The sequence below is a fragment of the Nipponia nippon genome, unplaced genomic scaffold (assembly GCF_047370975.1).
Source record: "Nipponia nippon isolate SJK-2023a ecotype South Korea unplaced genomic scaffold, ASM4737097v1 scaffold_4, whole genome shotgun sequence".
NCBI lineage: Eukaryota > Metazoa > Chordata > Aves > Pelecaniformes > Threskiornithidae > Nipponia > Nipponia nippon.
The window spans coordinates 114,707,011-114,712,855 of NW_028262358.1; the positions used below are offsets into that span (position 1 = coordinate 114,707,011).

Here is a 5,845-nt window from a genome sequence, read left to right on the forward strand (position 1 = left end):
CAGTAAAAATTAGATTTTAATTTTTTAATGTACTTAAAATGGTAGAAAATGAATATGCTAATTTGAAAAGTAAAGTGTAAAAGACGAGATAAAGACTGATTCTTCTAAGCTGTCCTCAGCTGTTCCTGAAAGTCCTGTCACCATGCTTGTCACAGGCAATGCTGGAATAAACCAGTAAAGCTGTGTTCTGGTGTTAGCAAGAGTGCTCTGATACCTAAGAAAAACTCTGATTTTCTGAAATAATTCTAGTGTTACTTGTCAGAAATCAACCAAGTAAGGGTCACAATTCCCAATTAGGCCTTGACTAACTTCAGTTAAATTTGGTGGTCAACACTATGATCACTGTGATCCCAGAGGTTTTACTCAGGTAAGGCAGGATCGAGCCAGTGTGAATTGTCTTGGCAATTCTGAAATCTGGACCTTTGCTGCCTGCCCTGAGGAGCTTCTTCACTAACTTTTAATTCTGGGGGCTCCAGTTGTGACTTATTTGTAACTGTTTGCCAGAAGATTTATATCAGTTCCTCTCCCATCAGGAACATGTCTCTTCAGATTCTTTGCTAATATAATATCTTGATGGACCCAGGTTTTCCTTTGATTAGAAAATTAACTAAATCCTTTTTTAAAAGCCTTATTCCTAAATTAGAGTGTTCTTCCTATCTTCAGTGTCCACAGAATTATTTCTTGTGTCAGGACACCTAGGGGCTGATGTCTGCAGTTGCTCATGACAATAGCTGAACTCAGATTCAGCAAAACAGCCATTTTCTAGCAGTGAGAGTGGAGAAAGAACAAAGAAATCTGCAACTGGCTGTGATTGATTAATTAATTAGCTGGTCCTTTGCAATTAGACCGGTTTTGCCTGCTGTAGGGCTGTTTAAGAAGCTTCCTTCTGCCATCTGAACATACCCTAGCCAAATGCAAGTGTCAAGAAGAGTTTCTACCTCTGATACCTTCATTAGTCCCTGGTATGCTTCTGCACGGAGGTCCATGCATGGTGCTGCACATCTCATTGCTGACTGTCTGCAGGAATCCAAAACTCACCTCCAGGTAAACCACATTACTACCAGAGTCACTCACAGGGTGCTTTTTGACATGGGTTATCACTTTAGCACAGACAGTGAGATTATCAACAAATACACTTTTTTTAGGAGTATGATCTGTATGTTGAACTTCCCACTCTTCCCTCTCTCACTGGTAACTCAGAATCTGTGTTTGAAAGACCAGAGATAACCAAGACATCCTATATACTCATGTGCAGCCTTACCGAGAGTGGGGAGCATTTCCTCCAGTTACAGGTGAGAAGATCTATTAAAAGAATGGACATAAGGACAATACTCTTCAGAAAAGTGCAGTTATTGAGAAGTAAGATCTCCTGCATCACTTTCTGCTTTGAGGGCAATTAAAATAGCTACCTGCAACATGAACAGGTTTCTACTTTTTGAAGGCACTAACTCATCAAACGCTAGGTTTCTAATGACTAGAAGTGAAAAATAGTTTTCAGTTATTGGTGCTCCAATCTGTTTAAAAAAGGTATTTCAAAAGGAGGAGGAGGATAAAGTGAAAGGTCAGCTCCAGGAACAGTGATATCTGTCCCCGAAATATTCAGATGTAATTTTATTCACTTTGGGCCACATCTGAGCTGCAGTGGGAGTATAATCTCCCTTTGACCTGACATCAGTATGAAACCAAAACTATGCAGTCACTTTAGGTTCCGTGGTTCAAAATCAGTTTTCCACTAATAAACTCCCTGAAATTTTAGGAAACTCTGGAGACTTCTGTTCAGGCTCATTCTTAGCTTGAACAGAGAGGTGGGTTCAACTTCAATTCAATCAATTTATTCAGAGAGTTACATTAGAATCTGACAGTTAAAATTATCCAGATTCATTAACAGAGACAATAACGGTCAGTAATTCAAAGGGGGAGAAAGCAAAATATATGGCTTTCCAACTGAGCTACATTAAGATCTAATAAACACTGCCAAGAAGGTATCCAGATTGCTAATCAAAATAAATCTGAGGATTACTCTGTTCTACGATGTTTTGAAGGAAATAAGTCTCTTCAATTCCAAGTCCAGATTAAAGCAGCATTTTGTGCTACAACTCACTGCCCTTTAGTTCATCAGGACACCTCCTTAGTGGCCTTCCAAGCTGTAGCCTGCTGGTAAGGGACACTGACAGCTCCCGGCATTGGCAGAGACAGTTCTTGTGGGTTCCCTTGAAACAGGTCCAGCTCGGGGGCATGTGTAATCCCCTGTCTCTCCTCCAGAACATCATGCCATGGGCCTCTGTAGTGCAAGATGTTACTTTGTGTTGATATTTAATAACCTCCTCCCTTCCAGCCCCCAAGAAGAGAGGTCTTGGGACTAGCACATTACCCTATAGCTCAGGAGGGTTGGATTTAATTTGCTTGATTCACTACAGGCTTTCTGTTTGACCTGGGGCTAATCACTTTGGACCAAGGCCACAAGGGGATTTAGGTAGAACCCAGATCCTCACCACTCTTGCTTATCCAATACCTAATTTTCTGCTGGTTGGCATGTGCAAAATTGCCTCAGCCCTGATTAGAGCCAGGCAATTTTTATGGAAGAATTCTTTGTTTGCTCAAAAATGCACTTTCGTGTTGATGGAAACTATCTGCAAATTTGTACCAGATTTGGCCAATTGTTTCAGCCAAAAAAAAATATTGGAAATGTCAAGATGATTTGTTTGAACATTTTTAAGGAAAATATTTTTGAAGCTGTTCCATTTTGAATAAATAATCAAATATTCAGTGAAGTAAAACTAGAGCCTGACTCGCCCTCATCTTAGGTAAGAACCCCAAAAAGAGTTCGTTTCTTGCTTACTGTCAGTAAGATCTAAAGGGAAAAAAAAAAAAAAAGGAACAGTTTCTAGAAGAGAGACTGAATATATCTAACAGTATGGTGACTTAGAGTTCTCTATGAATAAGAAAAAAATTTAAACTCTTTTTATGATCAGACAGACAGATGTTAATACTGCCAACACCTTCCAGACAAAAGCCTAAAGTGTTGGTCCATTAACAGGAAAGTCGATGCTTTTTCATGTCTACAAGATGATCTAGGGATATTATTTCCAGTTAATAATCAAAAATAGAGTTTAGCATCTATCTGTTTTTTAGAGACAAGACTTATGGACAGAGGTCCAATTTCTCTCCCAGTTTCTTACTGGCTACTTATTATTCTCTCTTGAACCAGTTAATTAGATTATGATCATTCAGATTGTTTCCAGTCATGCACTTTATCACTTTTATAGACAGTATGGGTGCCTAATTCAGAGCTGGAAAGGTGACTGAATGGAATGAAATGTGAAAAGTAACTATTTTATTTTGTGAAGTCCCTCTGGATATTTATGAAGTTTCCTTTTTGCCACAGTTTTCTGCAGATAATTCTTCCCCATCTCCCAAAGACGCTGTATGCTGTTATGAAGCTTAAGGAGAATTGTAGCTGAGTTGTTGAATGCCGGTATATTTAAGGCACAACTCATTCACCTAAACCTAGATGCCCAATGGTATTTGAGATGACCAAGCACATTTTCCTGGCTTCTAGCTTCTGCTGCGAAGGACAAGTATTTTCTGTGGGAACTACACGTCTGCCATCCCTATATAGAGGTACTGCATTCCCAAGTATGTCTCAAATACAACTGAACTGATCTCTAAAAACCTTCATGGTTTTCCTTCACTGGGATCCTGGCATTCAAAGAAAAAGTTCTTGCTAGCACTGTGTAACTTCTAAAGTAAAAATAATACCCCTAAATGCTCTGGAGGTCTGCAAACAATCTATGTGTTAGACAATCTAAGCTCTGTTCGTCAAATAGTTTTAACTCATTGTAAAAGCCAGAAGTTCATTGCTTTATTCTGAAGAGACTAACAGGCGATAAAGGGGCAGGGGGAAGGGAGACGAGGATGAAAGCCAAATTATTGCCTTCAGTTTATGAACTATCAGAAAAGTTTGGGGCTGACTCCTGGGCAAAAGCATAGCAGTTTTTTTCCTTCCTGATAGCTAATTCTCCCACTGCTATCAGTTTAGAAATTTTACTGTGCAGGATCATGTTAGAATTTGTGTATCTCTTGGTCAGTGTAACAAACATATTTCTTAAACTGACAAATAAGATAAAGACTTAGCCTGAAATTGAAACTTTCTATAGTTCAGTAGAAACTGAAAAATTAATTATGTTGCATGAAACTAAACTGTCTTTAAGTTCTTAATTCCTTGGTTATTTTATTCTTTTACATTTTTTCATTTGTCACATTTTTTTGATGGCTGGAAGTGTATAACTCCTTCCTGTTTAAGCATGTCCACAGTCTTAGAATGCATGGATATATGTATGCACATGTGTGTGTGTGCACGCATGCACGTGCGATGTCCCCGCTCTGTTGCATGGCTCCCAGTGAAGTAAAAGGGTGGTATGCCCACTCATAGGTAGAAGGAGCCTCAGGAGTTGCAGAACCTGACTTCCAGTCCCTGGCTCTGGATGATTTATATTCTAATCATGTCTGTTGTCTCCAGCACATGGATTCAATGAAGTGTGAGATGCTCTGCCTATTAAAATGTAGGAGTAAAAACATACAGTACATTTTTCCATTTGTTAATAAGGTTCAACAGGCATCTGCGCAGAGAACATACCATAGTTAGGCTACTTATGTGTAAATGTGGTCTCTCTCAGTCACTTCTGTAAGCTCATAAACTTCATTTATCTACACCCAGTAAGCTATTTTCAATGAAAGCGTCATTCTGAATGAACCTGTTATAGGCTGGCTTTATGTAGCTGACAAATTCATAATTTCTTTTCTAATTCTAAAAGCATTCAAAACTCCAGAAGTTAATCACAGCTTTCTGACTTATGATAAGGCTTGATGGATTCCTTTTTTCCACCAAGTAGTAACAATCCTTTAAAATTCAGTTAACTTACTTTGAATTCACTGAATCATTTCATTTGTCATAACACAGTCTTTTATAACCTTTTGTGTATAAATAGGGAAAATTAATTGCTTCTGGCAACATCAAAGTGTTGTTTCACTATACATTTAATCATTAGCTTTAAATGCTCCCAAACTAATGTTCCAAGACATTGTGAAGAGGTAATAAGTTCAAAGCAATATGAAACATAAAGCAGGACTCCAGAGTGAGTTGAAAGGATTTTCTTTAAATGCATAAGAGATTTCAAACCCATTGTACAAAACTTTGTAGGAATTTTGGCCAGAACTAAAAGAAGAGCCTTACTCCCATATTTGAATGAATTTCCAGATCTGCTAGATACTGTATGCCCTTCTGAACTCAAACAATCTGTCTCCAAGAAATAAAAAGTACAAAAATAAGCTTAATTGGTTCTGATACATGTCAGAAGTTGTGCTTGTGGCATATTAATGAAGCTGATGAATGGCACGCATGGTTAATATAAGGTCTCACAAAACTCATGAGTTTCACAGTATCATTAATAGCTGGAACTTAAAATGATGAGTTTTCTTTTACATGGTCAACTTTCTTTTGTTTTCCTTTTAACAAATGTTTAGGTTCAATTGCTTATGAAGACACATATTTCAGTAAAAAAGTTTTATTTTGAAGGAGTTATTTCTCCAAACCATGTCATCAACCCTCAAAATATCTGGACGCTTGGATCCCAGGCACTCTGAACATCTTGGAGATATGCCTTTGTCCTGGGGAGAGTCACAACGAGATGCGACGCAGTTGTAAGTCATTTAATAAACTTAAAAGACAACAATACAACAAAGGTGAGGCATAAGAAAGTCTTGTGCACTTACTTTGAGGAGATTTAATGTCTGCCACAAAGCCTATTGTAACCATGTCTTTCCTGTATGGGATTTGGATCATGAC

General features: G+C 38.2%; 1 long non-coding RNA gene across 1 annotated transcript; it reads left to right on the forward strand.

Moving 5' to 3' along the window:
* Positions 1-914: 914 nt before the first annotated feature.
* On the forward strand, positions 915-5,594 carry LOC148053476 (uncharacterized). The gene is made up of 3 exons (XR_015708208.1): positions 915-1,044; positions 3,386-3,621; positions 5,524-5,594. It is a non-coding gene; the product is annotated as an uncharacterized LOC148053476 (long non-coding RNA).
* Positions 5,595-5,845: the final 251 nt, after the last annotated feature.